Source organism: Athene cunicularia, assembly GCF_003259725.1.
Source record: "Athene cunicularia isolate RWA chromosome 4 unlocalized genomic scaffold, athCun1 chr4_part3, whole genome shotgun sequence".
NCBI lineage: Eukaryota > Metazoa > Chordata > Aves > Strigiformes > Strigidae > Athene > Athene cunicularia.
This window is the reverse complement of record NW_020799100.1, coordinates 1,122,653-1,139,977: the sequence shown is the minus strand read 5'-3', so window position 1 is coordinate 1,139,977 and position 17,325 is coordinate 1,122,653. Positions and strand designations below refer to the sequence as shown.

At 38.4% G+C, this 17,325-nt stretch overlaps 1 long non-coding RNA gene across 1 annotated transcript; it reads left to right on the top strand.

The window, feature by feature from the left end:
- Positions 1 to 631: 631 nt before the first annotated feature.
- Positions 632 to 11,119, top strand: LOC113480210. The gene is made up of 3 exons (XR_003398437.1): positions 632 to 719; positions 10,326 to 10,448; positions 11,034 to 11,119. It is a non-coding gene; the product is annotated as an uncharacterized LOC113480210 (long non-coding RNA).
- The last annotated feature ends 6,206 nt before the right edge of the window (positions 11,120 to 17,325 follow it).

Sequence of the window (17,325 nt, the reverse complement as noted above, 5' to 3'; positions counted from 1 at the left end):
TTTCTTCCTTTCTTAAAAATCTGTTTGTTAAGGAAAGATGGAGGAAATAGAATAGGAATAAAACCTAAATTTGTGCTAGTGGAAAAATTCTAGGAGTCCGAAACCTTTGTCACCATGTAAAAGAAAAAATAAAAATCTTGGACTTTGTGAGCAGCAGGATTCTCTAAAAATACACATTTGCTTTTACCTTATAGAAATAACACATTTCAACAATTTTCCAGAAAAACAAAAGGAACCTGTATAACCCCATTAAGATTTTTACTACAGATGTATCAATTTCCATGGAAAAAGTGTGCTTTGAACTAGCCATAGTTACAGAGGACCCATATGACTTATCCTTTGAATTACTCATTCTGTGATCTTCTCCCTCCTAACTGAACCAGAATATTTTTCATTATACTGCAGAGATACCTGGATATTTTCTGTGCAATTTGGTGGGTTTTCAGAGGTTTGAGAATCACATTTCTTCCTCTGGGTAAGTTTGTGCATGCCCATTTGGCAGACAATCACTCCTTTCTCATTCCCTGTTTATGCGTTCAGAACAGAGCTGAGACTCGCACTGGTCTCGGTGTGAATTATGCCTTTGCGTGCTGTTACTGGGGGTGTTTGCAGTCCCCTAGTTTGGCAGGGCTCACACCTGCCTTTTTTCCTCCCACTGGGCTCCTCTTAGTACCAGTGGGGAGCTCTGCTTGGTCCTGGGAGAACTCAGTATGTTACAGGTCTGAGTTTATTTTTAAGATTATGATTTCTTTCTCTCTTTGACCATGCATTCTATTTTATCCTTCTTTCTCTTTAGATTTTTTTTTCCTTTTTTTTGTCTCATTCTTACTCTTTCCCTTCCTGTTTACTTTTTCATCTCTGCTACTCTGTCTTTTACACTGCACTGTGTCAAGTGAATGTAGCTTGTTTGGAGTTCAGGAATATAAATGCTTGCCACTTTCCCTTTGCTCTGCTCCAGGCATGTGTAAAGCAGCAGATAAATGTTGACAGCATTTTGTCTTTGTACATGTTGGGCTTACTGCAAGCATTGAGTGCAAATTGCAGAATAAATTCACATGCTGAATACTGGAGAAGAATTACATCAAAGATCTAATAATGAGTAACTGAAGCTGCCCACAGTTACTAAAGCATTTATCTTAGTGAGACACTTATAAAAGGTAAACATATCTATGAAAAGGAACTGCACAATTTGCCCTCGTGGAGTCTTGAACTCTATCCTTTTTTTTGTATCGATACACATTTTGAATCAGTCCATTAGAAGAAAATGAAAAGTAGAGTTTGTTTTACAGTGGCCACAAGATTTTGGCACATTACCAGATATTTCACTCTTTTAAACCCTGAGTTAGTTGTGCAAGGAAGACAGTCTCACTTCCTAGCATTTTTCCTGCTCCCAGTTATATTATTACCTGCTTTAATTTGGCGACTTTCTAGAGTGCAAATTCTGTATGGAAGAATTGCATATCAGCTATTGTTAGAAACTACATATAGGTCTGTGGGCCAACTTTGCTGTGGAAATGTAATTAGTTTATATTAGAAACATTTTGGGGTTACTTCTGTATTTTAGATAATCTGTATTAATTTTAGATTTAGTGGTGTGAGTAACTAGGTGCAGAAGTAGAGCTTTGTAAAGAAACATGACATTTCCAGGATTTGAGGGTCTTTTAGAGTAAAAATGAGATTGTTGTATATCTTAAAGGTGTACTGACAGAGAAAAAACATGCTAAATTGAAGATTAGTCTTCTTTTAAAGGCAGACTTTGAGAAAATGAGCAGTTCTTGAGAGGTAAACACACTCTGTACAAGTGTTCTAGACAATACCTGCGTTACTAGACCTGGCTTCAGCTGCGCAGACTGAGTCAGCCTGCCACAACTCTTCCTGCTTGTGCTCCCAAGTCTCCTTCCTGTTGGAACCATGGCTTGGTAGGGGAAGGGACTACAGTATCTTTTATCTTGCTCCAACTTGGTGGTTCTCTCTCCTTTCCAATTTCTCTCAGCTCTGCCAAGTGAACAGTTTTTGTAAAGGTGTAAGACCCAAAGTTCTGCTCCCTTACTCCCCACTAAGCAGGTAGCAGCTTATCGCTATCATATGAATGATTTCCTATCCTCAGAACTATGAATGCTAAGCAGGAGGGATTGGTTTGTTTTGCACAGTGAAAATATGACGGTTTGGTATGTTCAGACCATGAAAAATCTGGACACAATGAAGTGCTTTACTGGCTCATCTCTAGGTGAGTCTCATGCACATCTCTTGCAGAGTTATGAAATGAAACTCTCCAGAGTGCAAAACAAAAGTTTGAATAGTTCTGTGGCACTGCTCATCGGCTGGCAAAACATCATCTGCTTATTGAAGCTGGATGCTTCTTGCTGTACACGGCACTTTCTGGAATGTTTTATTCACTCACTGAGCATTTTGAGCTTTGGAAGTGACTCATGAGCACAAATCCCAGTACATTTAGCCTTTTTTTACTTTAGATTACGTGTTTCCAACATCAAACATTTGTTGAATTTTCCTATCGGGATAGAAATCTCTAAATGTGTAGATTCAGTGCCATCATCAGAACAGACTGGTAAAAAAGTCCTCTGTCTGCTATCAGAATGTGCTAAATTCCTTTATTTTGCTATTCCTCCCTGAGATGCAAGTTCAGATTTTTGAAAGCAACTCCTAAAGTTTTTCACTTTGTTTGACTTCACAGCCAAGATACTGGGTAGAAACTACAGGGCTGTTAGTGCAGCTCTCCCCTTTAATGAAGTTGAGCAGAACTTGTCTGCATCCAGCTTTGGTTCCTCACTCACCAACCCTGTGCTTACTAGGCTGATGATGATGCTGGTAAAGTAGATAGATTGTTTACCTCACCAAAGTCTTACTAGGTTTCAATTATTTTTAAACAATAGTGACAATACTTAGCAGAAATGCTAAATAACGTGTGGAACATTCATAACAAGGAGCTATTGTGATATCTCAAGTAGAAAAGAAGGCAAAACATGTATACAGAAGGGGACAATGGTCAATACCATTTGAAGGTAGTAAGACTCCCCCATTAACTCCCACAGCCATGGCCCTGGGTTTTTCTACCCTTTCTTAATGTTGCCATCAGTTTTTCTATTATATTATTGACCTGCAAGATGTCAAGAGTGGACAAATTATAAATGCTGCTGTCATAAATGTGTATGACTCCAGGAAAGTGAGAGGAAAACTCGCAGTGCAGTAGGACTCTTCAACTTGTAAGTGAGCAGAACTGGCCCCAATAAATAAGCCCAGTTAAGAGCATAAAAGGCAATGTTCCTGTACAGGATATTTTGCAAGAGATTGCTGCTCTTTGCCTGTAGAAGTGACACTTTTCACTTTTTGTGAAGGTGGTGGTCTTATTTTCTCTAAGTGTACCATAGAAAAAAATCATTACATACAACAGTAATGACTTGTCCTGACTTTATTCCTGTGTTCCCACTCTGGTAATGCTGTGAGGAGAAATACTGCACTTGAATGTCATGCAGTTTGTGACTTAACAGTGTGAGGCATCTTTCTGTCATGACCAAGTATGTTCTAATGCCCGAAAAACATTTGCATGCAATAATGGATTTTGAATCCTGTGTTGAAACAATCAGAAAAAGTAGTTTAAGTTATTTTTAACATCTAGCTTGTCTGTCTGTTGTGGAATTCTTTTTAACGATTTTCTAAACCAAGTTGTAGCCCATGTAGTCTACTATATAGACCCTCAAAATGAGGTGCTTATATCAGAAACAGTGCCAAAATATGACATCAGGAAGGTGTTGCTATAATTAATGTTTTTGCTGAGAAAGAGGGGAAAGCACTCTTAGGTTTCTTCTTCCTTTTATGGATAAGAAATATAATAATATATTACCTCATGATAGCATGATTCCAATGCAAATGGCAGAGACTGGTGGCTTATTAATAGGCCTTGCCTGTAGCAAGCCTCCTTTCCCCGCTTCAGTTTGAAATTGATTATTTTAATACAGAATTCCTGAATGAAAGAGGTTCTTGGCCTTTTCCTGGGCTGTTGAATAATGTATGTGGGAGAAAGCAAATAGAAGCAGAGGGTCTCAGCTGCCGGAACAATGGGCTGTGCACAGAGCTGAGGGGGCACATTAGTTTATCATTGCCTTGTCAATCCTCATAGGCTGGGAATCGTGGGATAGCCTGGAAAGAAGCAGCTGCTGAACGTGTGGTAAACTGACCGGGGCACTTTAGAGAGACGACTGCATTTACACATCTGAAAACAAGATATTGATTTTCTCTACAAAGCTGGAGAGAAATAGTCATCCTGAAAATATATCTAGATCAGGGTTTATTTGCAAAACGGCGGCACTTTCTGGCAGTTCTGAGAGCTGGGAGCCTCGTGACGGGGCTTGCAAATCTAAAAATAGTCTGCATAAACTTTGCTTTTCCTCTTAGTTGATTGACTGCCTTCCTAATCCTTTTAGTGATTCATTACAAGTAAAATGTAAATGCAAGCAAGCTGGATTTGTAAACGTTAATAAAAATATTCTTCCTAGATTAGTAGATTTTTTTAAAAAGGTAAAAATATTTTTGAAGTTACATATTCCCTTTCTGTGGGCCAAACTGATCTTGAAGATACATGTGTGATATCCCTGATATCACAGGCTTTGCCCTTTCTAACAGAAGTAGAATTCACTTCTGAATGTCAGTTTTGGTTTTTACTTCCTCAGGCAGGAGGTTTTCTTTATAGCTTTCAGAGTGATAAAAATAAGAAAGTGAAACAATACTTGACATGAACAAAATGGGATGATTATTTAATTTGAATTATGAAAGATTTAAAGCAGAGATGAGCACACAGGTATAGTGATTACTATCTCAGTGAGATGCTGATGTCCTGTTCTAGGCCAGGTTATTAGAATGCTGTTACGTGGCTGTGATCAGAATTTATGACTATTATTTTGGCTCTCAGAAATCCTATTTATGACTCAGGCTCTTGTCTGCTGGGTCCATACAAGACCATGTTCACAATGTGAACCACAACACGTTGAGAAGTTCCAATTGGAATAACGTGCCTTGACAGAAAGGAAATATTTTATCTGTGTAGGTTTAAATCTGGTGCAGATCCAGATTCCCTGTAGGTGTAATGCGTTTGTTTGTTTGTTGTCCTTATCTGTGCAGCTTGAGTGACAATTACAAACATGAAGACACAAACATGAAGACCTCATGAGATGCTTTCTTGGTTTTGTCTGTCAAAAAACAGGTGCCTCAGCACTTACTAGCAGATGTCATCATTGCACCTTAGCATACAGTATGTAGGTCTTGCAAGGGCAACACACTGTAAAATAAACAACTTTATATTTTGGTACTGAATATAATCAACAGTAGTCAAAAGCCACTCCAAAACCAGGACAAAATGAAGGCATTAATTTGCCTGGGGTATTTTCAGACTATTACAGTGTTTTCCATTTGGATAGATGTGGGAAATTAGGCTCATCATTGCTTTCCAGTCTGATATTGTGATGAGTGCAATAGAGGAATTAGAATAGAATAAAATGATTTTGCCATATCTTTTTAAAGTCCAGGAAAGTATAACAACTTAGGTGTTGTTTGACTCCTAAATCTGTGAGCCATGTTGCAAGGTATTACAAGATATAATCACTTAAAATCAGGTTTCTAAGTCTGGATCTGAGAAAATTAGTAAATGCTCAGGTTTTCTGGTGTTCAGAGAAACCAGAATCCTCCTGTTGTTTGTAATGAGAATTCAGTAATTTAAAAAGTTGTTTCATTCAATCATATTGGGACTTAAGACTCTAGGTATAGGCAACTATTGTCTTAATTATTTCAGAATAACAGATCAAGGCAGATTTTGCTTTCAAAATGTGATAAAAGTTAACCTCACTGAATAAGTGCCCTCTGAGGAATTTGCAGATTTCCCACAGAAAATCAGAGGCTTCTCAAAACACAGTAATCGTGTTGTGTGATTTCCTGACATCTCTGTACTCTGGTTTAAACTAGTCATTATGAATAATGTCCTCATGAATAACCACATCTGTGAAAATGTTAGGTGAGACACTTAAAATCTGTGGTTAGAGCATCCTGACTAAGCAACAAGAAAAAAGTGCTGAATGACATCAGGCAAAGAGGAAGTTTATTATTAACTGGAACTTCACATTGTGAATAAAAATAAGAAGCTCAACATGCCGTATCTTGCATTCCTTTCCCTGTGATTTCAGTAGGAGTTTTGCATGGGATGAGCCAGAAAGGACACTCTGAAACCATGTCATGAAATACAGGAAGGGTATTTGTTTCTCCTCATTGCTCTACAATAAAATATTCCTAAAAGATGTAGTTGAATTAATTGCACAGTTAGCAAGTAGTAATGGGACAAGATGAAGTCATGACCAAAACGATACTGTTTAAGTATCTTCTTTCCCTGGTGAAATAAATTCCAAGAATTTATAAGCAAAGGAAACATTGGTGTAGTTGTACTGAACACTTTTAAGACCAGCCACAAACTCTAGACTCATTAAAATTCATGACCTGCAGAATGATATGGCTGTCAGCTCTACTCAGTTTTCATTCTGGAGGCGCATACTGTCGTGCCACTTGTCAATGGGTTAATCTTCTAAGCAATATGTCCCAGCTTATAGGATTCTCCCTTTTCCTTAAATTCTAAACAACTCCCCCAGAAGAGAATATAACGAGGGAAGATACCCCCGTATAGGCAAGGATACTCTATCTACAGATACAAGTGTTATGGATCTACCAAGTAACTGAACAATATGTATAAACTATTGGGTTGTCTTTGACCAGCCAAGTTGTCAGAGTCCTGAGAAACAGGAATATCTAGGGAGCCTGGTACCATTAGTTAGAAGATGTTTGTGACCTGCAGTACAGGCAAGATTGTTCTTACATGTAGGCAATACAGAAACAAGTAATTGCATTACAGAGAAATTATTGATTACAAGGAAGTGATTTCTGGATGAGATGATGGATCACATAAATGTAGTATTTCTAAACAAAATATCTGTGATCATTTAGATGATTTACATGTGTGTATTTGCAGGGTTATGATGACAAAAATAGCCCTCAGCAGCAGTCATCAAAACACTGCTTTAGAAGACAAGTGTCATCAAATAGTCAGCCTCAAACCTTTCCAGACACAAAGTCAACAGTAGCGTGTCATAAGCCTAATTCTATAACTATAGGATTATGAAAATCCAATATTAATTGAGCTTGATACAAATTGCTTTTTTTCTATCTTTGTTCCATAATTGCAAGCAAAGTCTTTTAAATAACTTCTCACACTTGTCAGATTGGCTTCTACCTCTCTTACATGGGCTATCACAGAGCAGTAAGAGCTAGAAGCATATGTTAATTGTTGCCAGAAATAAAGACTTCATTGCATGTACTATTGAATATCACACATCACATGATAAGTGCCATGCTTCAGAGCAGAAGAGGATGAAGAGAGAAGCAGAGACCGCTGGAGGCAGTAGTTTCAAGCAGTCGCCTGAATATGATGCTCATTTTGTATAATCCTATGGGAGTACCTCATCCAACAGTTGTTGGGTACTGTATCCGATTACATTAAGATGAAATCTGAAAAACACAGGAATGTGTTGCCTGTTTATTGAGGATAAATGCAGTTTTCACACTAAGAGAGAGTTATCAGTGCTCCCTAATATTTCTGGGCACAGTGGGTTGTGATGAGACGTCATTGAATGGGTTAATATAAAACTTCTCTTTTGTTGTTCACCTCTGGTGATTCAGCTCTTCCAGGGGAAACTGTCATTTCTTGACACCTTCAAGTGCACTAAAGGACATTTTAGGACAACAGAAGGCCAACACAGGAGTTGACAGTGTAAAGCTCTGATCCTTACACTCTTGTTACTCTTTGCCTCTGCAAAACTCCGCTGAAACCACAGTGTGGAGGAGTCAATACAGAGAACTGGGGCCCGATTGCAGATGATGTGCCATGAGGGAGGGGAATGTGAAGAAGGCTGTTTTGCCAAGAGCATGAAATCATTACTCAATATTGTTACATGTGCTATAAGTAAAGTCCGTTGAATGCTCTCTAGCACTGATGGGGAAGGGCTGCTCTATAGGCTCACTTGGTCATTACCAGCTTTTTGCCACTGGCTCCTCCATCTGGCAAATTAAAAGTTCTTTGACTTAACACAATCTCAGACATACCTGGGAAAAACAGTGGAGATGAGTTACAACACTCTCCAATTATAACTGCAGAGTGACTTGTAGCTGCCACTTTACCCTCCTTCCAGCTGGACAAATGCTTCACTCCCCTCCTGCCCTTCCTCACTGACCAGTGCAAAAAACCCTGCTGTTCAGGGTGTCCTGTTTCACTGCTGCCACTGAAGAATATCCAACTTCACCTTCCCCCTCCGCCCACTGTAAGGGGGAAGCAGGTCAGGGAGCTGCATGCCTCCTGCTCCCCGTGGGGCTGGCCCCAGATTGTTGAACTCCCGCAGCATCTCTCCATCACAACTTTTGCCACTCAAGAGGCTCAGCACACCAGCACCTTTCTATATGACCAGTAATAGGATTTCCTGATTTTGGTTCGCATTTCCAGTCTCCCAGTTTACAAAGCATGCAGCAAAGTTAAACATCAATCTGCCTTCACCTTTCAGCCCCGGTAATGTGCTACTCTGCTCTGAGTCCTGCCTTAGTAACAAGGACTCTATTACAGGAAGAATACCAATATTAAAGTAATTTTCTCAAAACATTTCCTTTTGTGCCTATGTGGTGTAGGGAAGAAGCAGGAAGTAATACCTGCATTTTCGGTCAGAATAAATGTTGTTTGAATTACTCATTCTGTAGAGTAGCTAAATTCGTGTTCCCCTAAAATTTCATATTAAAATATATGCTGATATGTATTCTTCCATTTCAAAAGATTTTTGGAATATATGAAAAGTTGTAATACAGAATAGTTGCAGTCTTACTTTGTTTCCAGTGATGTTATAGAAACTTTTACATATTTTCCCAGACTAATGATCCTTCATAGAATACAGTTTTATGAAAGATAATCTATGTGTATTGTTTTAGAGGACAGAAATAGTGATTACTCAGAGCTATCTCTGTAGAATGAAAAATAGTTCAATTTTAACTTCAAACAGTGAGGGAAATACAGTAAGTCCTGTAATGTACTCATGCTTTCTTGCCCACAGTGTTGTGCACTGGCCGTAGTCTTTCATGTAAATTTTTTGTATACATTTGGTGCAAACTAGGTGATCTTTGAAAGTGTTGGTGAAGGTGTAAGGAAGGGAGAGTTTGATTGAGAATCTCAGTTGAGTATCCTTTCATTTTAGTAAAAAGTTTGTGTCAGATTTGTTGCTTCTATGTCCTTGCTGCTGTGTTATTCCAGAAGAAGAGAAAACATGACATCTGGTTTTGCTCTTGCTATTCAGGATAACTATCTTTAAAGTTACTGATATCCTTAATCTGGTTACCACTTACCTGCTAACAGATAAGTCTCAGTGATTTAGTTAGTTAAACAATTCTCTTCCAACTGGCTTATTGTGATTTATTGACTTGTTCAGAGAAAATGTCCGGGCCAGGTGCGATGCCAAAAAGCAGTCATTTCCTAGCAGAGTTTCTGTTGTTTTTGTTGTTGTTAGTATATGGCATTTTCTTACTGTTCCACTTATTTTCACATCCATCCTTGTAAAACCTGAAGAGCAGAACAGAGCAATACACAGTGGCTGTCCACTAAGCCGTGCATGTCTGATAAGGCTCACAACAGAACTGTGAGGAAATAGCATTAAGATGGGATGCAAACCAGCCAGTCCAGAAGGGCACAGTGATGGCTCCAGCTAACAGCCAGAAAGTAGCTCAGCTATGATGGTAGACACTTTATAGCTGGTTGTGTGTAAGAGTGGTCCTTCCATTTTGTCATGGCTCCATTTGGGAGAGATGTCCAGGATCAGAAGCAGTGGTCATAGCTTGTGATAGGTTGACCTGAGTTCATTTACAAGCAGATGAGATATACCCCAGCTGTCTTTGGTGTAGAATTTATTTCTTTCCCTTACTAGCAGTTGCAGCATGATGGCTGTAGAAACACAACTGTCTTCCACTCTTGGAAGAGAGTTACATTGCACAGACATGATGAGGTGGGGAATTTGCTAGTGCAGCCCTTCTGGATTCAGAGTAGTAAATGTTTTACTCTTCCCCTGGACTGACAGTGAAGCTGGTGAAATGTAATTCTAGTTTAATGTCATCAAATGGAGCAGTATCTCTATTTCTGTGGGAAATCTGCAGAAGCATTTTGTTGTCACACCTGAGGGCAGGTCATCAGACTTCATCCCAGCAAAGCATTTATAAAAAGTTCACCAGTTCTTTTCATCCAAGATCAGGTATCTCCAGATGCAGCCAAGAGATGAATATAGAACTTCTCTTCAGCCAGACAGACCCACAGGGAAGCAGCTTCTTGACCTCACCAGTGGTGTGGAAACTAAAAAAATACAAAACATTTTCAGGTAAACTGTAAATACCTCTGTTACGGTGTATGCATTTTGCTAATGATTTTCCTGTATGAGTCAGGCTGAAATCAAAGGAAACTTAAGTTGAAGGCAATCAGAGGTAACTTTCTGTCAAATCTTGTTCTGACACATGCATTATATGCACCCAGAAATTACACTAAGCCCCAGTATTGTTACGCTGGTATAGTCAGGGACCAAACATGTCACTACAAGCATTCACGACAGCTTTTCTCCTGAAGGAAGGGCAAAAAAATGGTCTGGTGTATGAGATCTTTATATAGATGCCTTCTCTAAAGATCATATCAGCTCATCTATTTATTTAGATGACATCCCCAACTGAAATAGTGTATAAAATTGCTGCAACTGTTGTGTGTGGAAAAGGTCTCTGCATTAATTTGTCTGGTGAAAATGTATTAAAGTAGTTGGCATATATCTAATATCATCTATCTTCAGATCAAGTCTGGACATCATGCAGGAACATTGTCTTCCCCCATTCTCCAGAGACCGTGAGAAGTTTTTAAGGTCGGTTTCACTTTCTTTAGTTTACTGTTATAATGAAAAGTTACTTTTTTGCCTCCACAGCATTAGGAAACTTGGGGTCTTGCTGGCAAATACGCATCTTAAATTAGAGATTTCATCTAGATGCTTAATGCTCCTTAGACTTGGCCATCTGTGGCTTTAGACAGCATTAATCTGGTGCTGATTCCACTCAGAGGTAAGTACCAACTGCAGAAGAGCAGGACATTCACAACATCTCTTTCATAAGTTTTTCTGTACAGTCCAGAGACCACACAACCATTTCAGACATCACTGGAGAGAGCCAGTATCCTGCCTTTGCTCCTCCGCCCTGGATCTGCTCTGCTATACACTGCAGGATGGTCCATGTGGGAAGCTCAGTCATGAATCGAACCTATAGGGATCTGCTCTGACCTAGAAGAGTATTTAATGTATCTTAACTTTTTATGGTCAAAAAGTGTAGTCTAATATGGGAGTATAAGAGAAAAGCTAAAAGCAAAACTCAGTCCCCCGTCTTCCACGGGGCAAGGAATTTGTACATTGATAAGGCAAAAGAAATCCCATAAATACAGATGTTTCATCTTGCTTATTGTTCCATTGGTTGCTAAACTATGGAAAGAAAATTTCTAACCATTTTGTTAGAGGCTACTTCCTATTTCCCCAGTTAACCTTCATATTGCCTAAAATGCTAACATTTTCAATTTAATCCATTAAATATATACAAAGTGAAAATAATAAATGGAAAAACAAAGTTTTAAGCTAATTTTGGGAAATTCCTATGTAAGCTCATTTTACGAAGGACCTCTGAGCAGAAAAGCAAGTCTTTATCTTTAGTCTCTTTACATTTTTTAAACTCACAGCCTAAAGCATATTTTCTTTTCCCAACACCTCTAGAATTCAAGATGCATCTTTAACTGGTTTAATGGAGCCACAAGGCATTACATTAGACAGCTTTTTCCTAGTTCACAGAGGTCATATTGACATGTAACTCATGGTATTTCCTTGTTTTCAAGATAAGATAAAACAAAGGGGAAGTGTTCAGTTCCAGGTGAGTGGGAGAGGGCACAAGAAATGGGAAGAAGATAAGAGTGATGCAGGTGGGAATTTATCATGCAGTGTCTTTTTGCACTCAAGCTGCAATTGCGTAGGAGTCTGCCTGCTTAGAGCATCTCAGTCTTCCTATTCCTAGTTTAAGAATGCAAGCAAATTAAAGAGTGATACAGTGGAGTAATGAATGGTTGAATCAATCAATGTCTCCTTTCAAATATCGTAAGGCTATAGCAGGTTTTACTAGTACAGATGGCACGATGCTGGGGTAACTCCCAGTCACCTCTCGTTAGAATAGCAGAATAAATGCAAGCAGAAGCTACTAGTTGTTGGTTTTCAATCCCATCCTCTTAGCCGAGCAAAATAACTTCTGCAGTTGTGAAAAACTGAATTAAATTTTAATAACTGAATGCAACTTCTCTTCAGTAAATAGATTTATACATCTTCTCTCTTCAGTGCAGTGTCATACACTTCTGGTCTCTTCTACACCAGCGCACACAGCAACCTTGACTAGCAGTGAGAGGCAATAGTCCATTGCTATTTACTTCTGTGCTAGTTCAGCTAGTCAATGGTGCAAGGTTCATAAGATTCCCTTGTTCCAGTTTCCCCCTTCTCACACTGGGAACAATTGTTCTTGAGCCTTTTGTGCAGCTCATGTAGAGGTGAAAATGTTCTGTCAATCTTTTTCTTAGGATTTTTTAGTCAACTCATGGCTGTAAGGGACAAGCTGGTCAATAGCATGCACACTGAAGATGATTCCTAGAGGGGTTTAGAGTGGCTAGCTATCTTGAATATGAGCTTTATTTTTTCTTCCAGACTGAGGGTCTTCTCTTCAGCTAGTGTCATAGATTTGAAGGTCAACAGGGATGATTGTGGTCTTCTGACCTAAACTCCTGAATAACCGAAGCAGTGGGACTCCTCTATGAATTGTTGCTGCAAGGTCAGTACTTGCGCTTCAACTGGAATATCTTTACAGAACCATCCGTGCACAGTAAAGAAAAATGTCAGATTCTCTGCACTTACTCTATTCTGCTACTAGCTCAACTTTGGAGTGTAGGGGCTATGAGTGAGTCAGATTTTTTTTTCTGGAAGGAGTTAAATAGACTGAGCTCTTGGAGTCTTTCACCACAAAGCATGTTTTCCTGTCTTTTACTCATTCGTGTGCCTCTTCTCTGGACTCTTGGATTCTCCAGTATATTTTTTTAATTGCCAGAGCTGTGCACAGATTTCAGAAACACTAGTACCAATAGCAGGTAAAAAGGCAATATAACCTGCTGCTTCTTGAGATTCTGCGGCTTATATATCCCAAGATTACACCGGTCGCCTTTGTTACTTTATTGTGCAGGAGACTAGTTTTCATCCACAACCCCACAGATTTTTTCAAAGTAGGTGGTCCCCCATATAGATTCCTTAGCCTGTTATTGTGGCTGCATACTTCATTTCCAGGTTTGTGATTTTCTATTTGACTCTACTGGAATGTCTATTTGCTCACTGTGCATAATTTACCAAAGCATCCAGCTTACTTTGTGTTACTGTTCTAGTCTTCTTCAATTAACATTCCCCCAGTCTGCATTCTTTATCAGTAAAGTTTTTATATTTTTTTCCCCAAGTCATTGACAGAAATGTTAAGTATCAGAGAACAGACCCTTAGGGACTGCACTTGAAACAGCTGTTGAACACAATTCCAGTTATAATTACATGTGGAAACCTACTATTTAACCAGCTTTTAATCTATTATGCATAATTTTAGGTTTTTATTGGTCTGGTTTATTAATCAAGATGTCACTCATAAAACTTCACAGAAATACAAACACTTTGCATCAGCCACTGTCACACAAACTTTTGGGTTTGAGTTAGTCTGTCAGCATAAGTTGTAGGTAAATCAATGCTGATTAGCTTTGGGCTGATGCCTTCCTTGTTACTGCTCTCTGTCTTTAGTAGGTGCTGGTGTCTGGCTCTGCTGGGGAGATGGCTCTTAGCAAGTGAGAGGTTCAGCTCCCGAAGTTCACAGAAAGGTCCAAAGTTGGAGATGGATGGTGTTCGTGGCTCACCATGAGCACTAAGGCAAAGTGCAACTCCTTTGTTGCTGCTGCAGTATTTCGTACTTGTTTGTTTGGACACCATATGGTTTAATATTTCCACACATAGCTGATGAAATTCTCAAAATCACATCATTACAACCTGTTCCACTTTCTTTACCCGTGGATTATTTTTAAATAGGTAAAATAGCTAAAATAAAGATCGTGCAGATAAACAGTGTGATTTTTTTTTTTTTTTAGATCTAATCATCATATAATTCAAGAAAATAATATTACTTTATGATATGGTAATAGCTAATGTTGAAATCTGTTACTGTCTACAGGTAAAACACCTGTATTACTTTAATGCAGCACAATTATTTCTGTGTTGTTAGATTATATCTAAGTAGATATCTGGACTAGCTTTTGTTAAAAAAAGCAGAAATCTGTGATGAATAATACCATGTGTATATTGCTTTGTTGTGTCTCATTTCCCGTATAAAATAAATAGTAAATTACTTTCAAAATCTCATGAAAAATGTTTCTTCTCAAAAAACATATCTCAAAAAAACATATCACTGAGTTTAAATAAAAGGGGAAAATGATCTTAGGTGGCAATTAATGTGACCTCCCCCAAATTTTTTCATCATCCAATTAATATTTTACTAAAGCATCTAATTTAGATACAAAAAATGCTACAGTAAAGTCATGCTGACTTGTAAATTGTTACTCTGTGAATGATCCGCTGTTGTTTCAATTATAGTGCTTCAATATTTGCAAATGCATAAGACCATGGCTAATAATTCTTCAACACAGAGATGCGATGCATGACCTGTCTACATGATTTTGCAAAATGGAACACTGCATAAATGATACAAAGAAATTATCTGTACTATTTATTCCATGTAAATCTTAAGCATAATATTCTAGATTTATAAAAAGTTAAGTATCTTATTGAAAACAATTTTTATAAGGGTCTTGTACATTTATACCAAGTGAAAAAGTCACCAGCATATTCTTCAGTTTTTTTACTAAATCAGTTCACTTTCTGAAAAGCCATGTTTCTTCTTTGCATCTTTAAGTCAATGGTCACCCTCTATCGTATCACTGTGATGGAAGCATGCTCATGGAATTTGACTCCGAGCATTAAGGGTTAAGCTTTTTGAAAAGTGCATTAAGTTTCCCAGAGGGTGAGTCATCTTGCAGTGCATTGGATCGAGGTGCATCAGTCATGTAGCTTTATGTCTTGGAGTCATAAAGTCACCTAATCAGATATGACTGACACTATTTGACATGACAAGTCACCCAGGAAAGTGCAAGAAAACAAAAAACATGTTTTTCTGAAAATTCTGGTTAAAGCTGATGTCTTTTCCCATGTTTTGTTTCACATTGCACTGAGGACCATATGTTTTGTAATGGGTAGGGGGAGGGAAAAAAAAAGATTTTCTGTAGAAAGAATACAAGCTATTGTAATCTGGGCACAATAAAACTTAGACAAAAAGTGTTCCTGCAGTCTTTTCACAGTGGAAGCCTTTGGGAACATTATTTCTCTTTAGATATGAGAGGCTGAAGAGGTACAAGACTCTTCACATAGCAAGTGTTTCTGTAAAGTAGGGACAAACTCATATGCACACAAGGGCCTTTGACAAGGTCTGCAGAAGAAACTAGACACCTACATTATTTTATATGGCAGCACATCATACATGTTGAAGATTTCTTCTACCTGAAAGTACTCACACAAGACAGCTCTGGCACAAGAATACTGAAAAATATAACCCCAGGAGTTTCAGACCTAAGGAAATAGGCTCCTCTTACAGGAGAGTTGTTTTCTTTACTTCTGGCTGAGTACCATGGTTGGGATATGATACACAAAATTTTCACAGGGCTTCTAAAATTATTCTCAGGATGAAATGCAGCCTTCTTCCACTACTGCTTTGCTTGAGCATCTACGTGCACACGCTGTTGCACAGAAACCACTGTAAATCCTTGTACCTATGCGTATACTAAGTGTGCTTTTCAGTTCTTCTGCAGGTTTATGCTAAGAAGAATTCAGCTACAGATTGGTTTTTCAATAGTGTTCTCTTTTTTAATGATATTTGATAGCTTTATTTAAGAACTCTTTTATAGGAATTATGTAGTTTTGACATTATGACAGTTGTGTAAGAAATGCTTGAAAGGGGTCTATAAGAATTCAAACATTGTAAGACATAATAGTAAAAATCTGCTGAAGAGTTTTAAGTAGGTTGGCTCTTGGTTATTTTAATGCTTATGGTAGTTTATAATAAAAAAATGAAGAGTCTTAATGGTAGAAATTTTCAGGTCCTAAGAAAATTATTGCATAATTAAGTGCTCAGGTTCTAATGTCTGATTTACTATTTAGCCATCTTATTCCTTGTAGCCTTTTACTAACTCCTCATTCTTTCTCAGTGGAGTTAAGCAGGCAACAGCTTATAGGAAGGAAAACATAAAGGTATAATGTATAGAAATAAAGGTATAAAGTTGAGGTTTCTACAGCTTAAAGTTGAGGTTTCTACAGCTAGGCAATGAGAAATCAACATTCAAAAAATCAAGTTATTTGCTTTTTTGTTGCATAAACGTGGATTTAGGAGCCTAATTGTAAGTCCTTGGGTTGATGATTTGTGCTATGCAACAGTAAGATTCATGCTGTGATAAAGCAGCTTCTCAAGAAGCATGAAACTGAGCCTGGCTGAGGTATCAGCTTTCAAGAAGCTGGCTTTTATTTTGCTTCTGCAGTATTTATCCGCTAAGCCTCCTGTCAAACATAGGAAGAGAAGCAGCTGTTTAAAATTAGAACAGAACACATGTTAACATGCAATTTTACATCCACTAGCAGGAGCATGGGAATATACTAGAAAATAATAGTCTTCCGAGACTGCTTTAATAGCACTGGGAGTTGTTGATGTCTGAGAACTTCAGGTTTCTAGCTGGGTTTTTCTTTTCGAGGTAAGACTTTTCAGCCGCCTGCACACAGGCAAATTTCCCAGCTCTATACCTAGAGTGGAAGTAACCTGCCAGTTAGATGGGCAAATAAGGAATAACCAAAGTTGGCAGCTGCCTGCTGTACCAGTGGATTGGCTTCCAACATCCTTATTTTTTTGATAGGCATTGGTACGGAGCATTCTGGTTTAGAGGAGTTTCTGGGATGTGAACTTTGTTCCTGTATAGAACAGAAACCTCCAGTTTCCCATAAATAGAAGTTTTTTATTTTCAGCCAAGCATGAGTGTTTTGAGCCTGTGACATGCTGTACCTGTGATTAAGAAGCCGGGGGGGG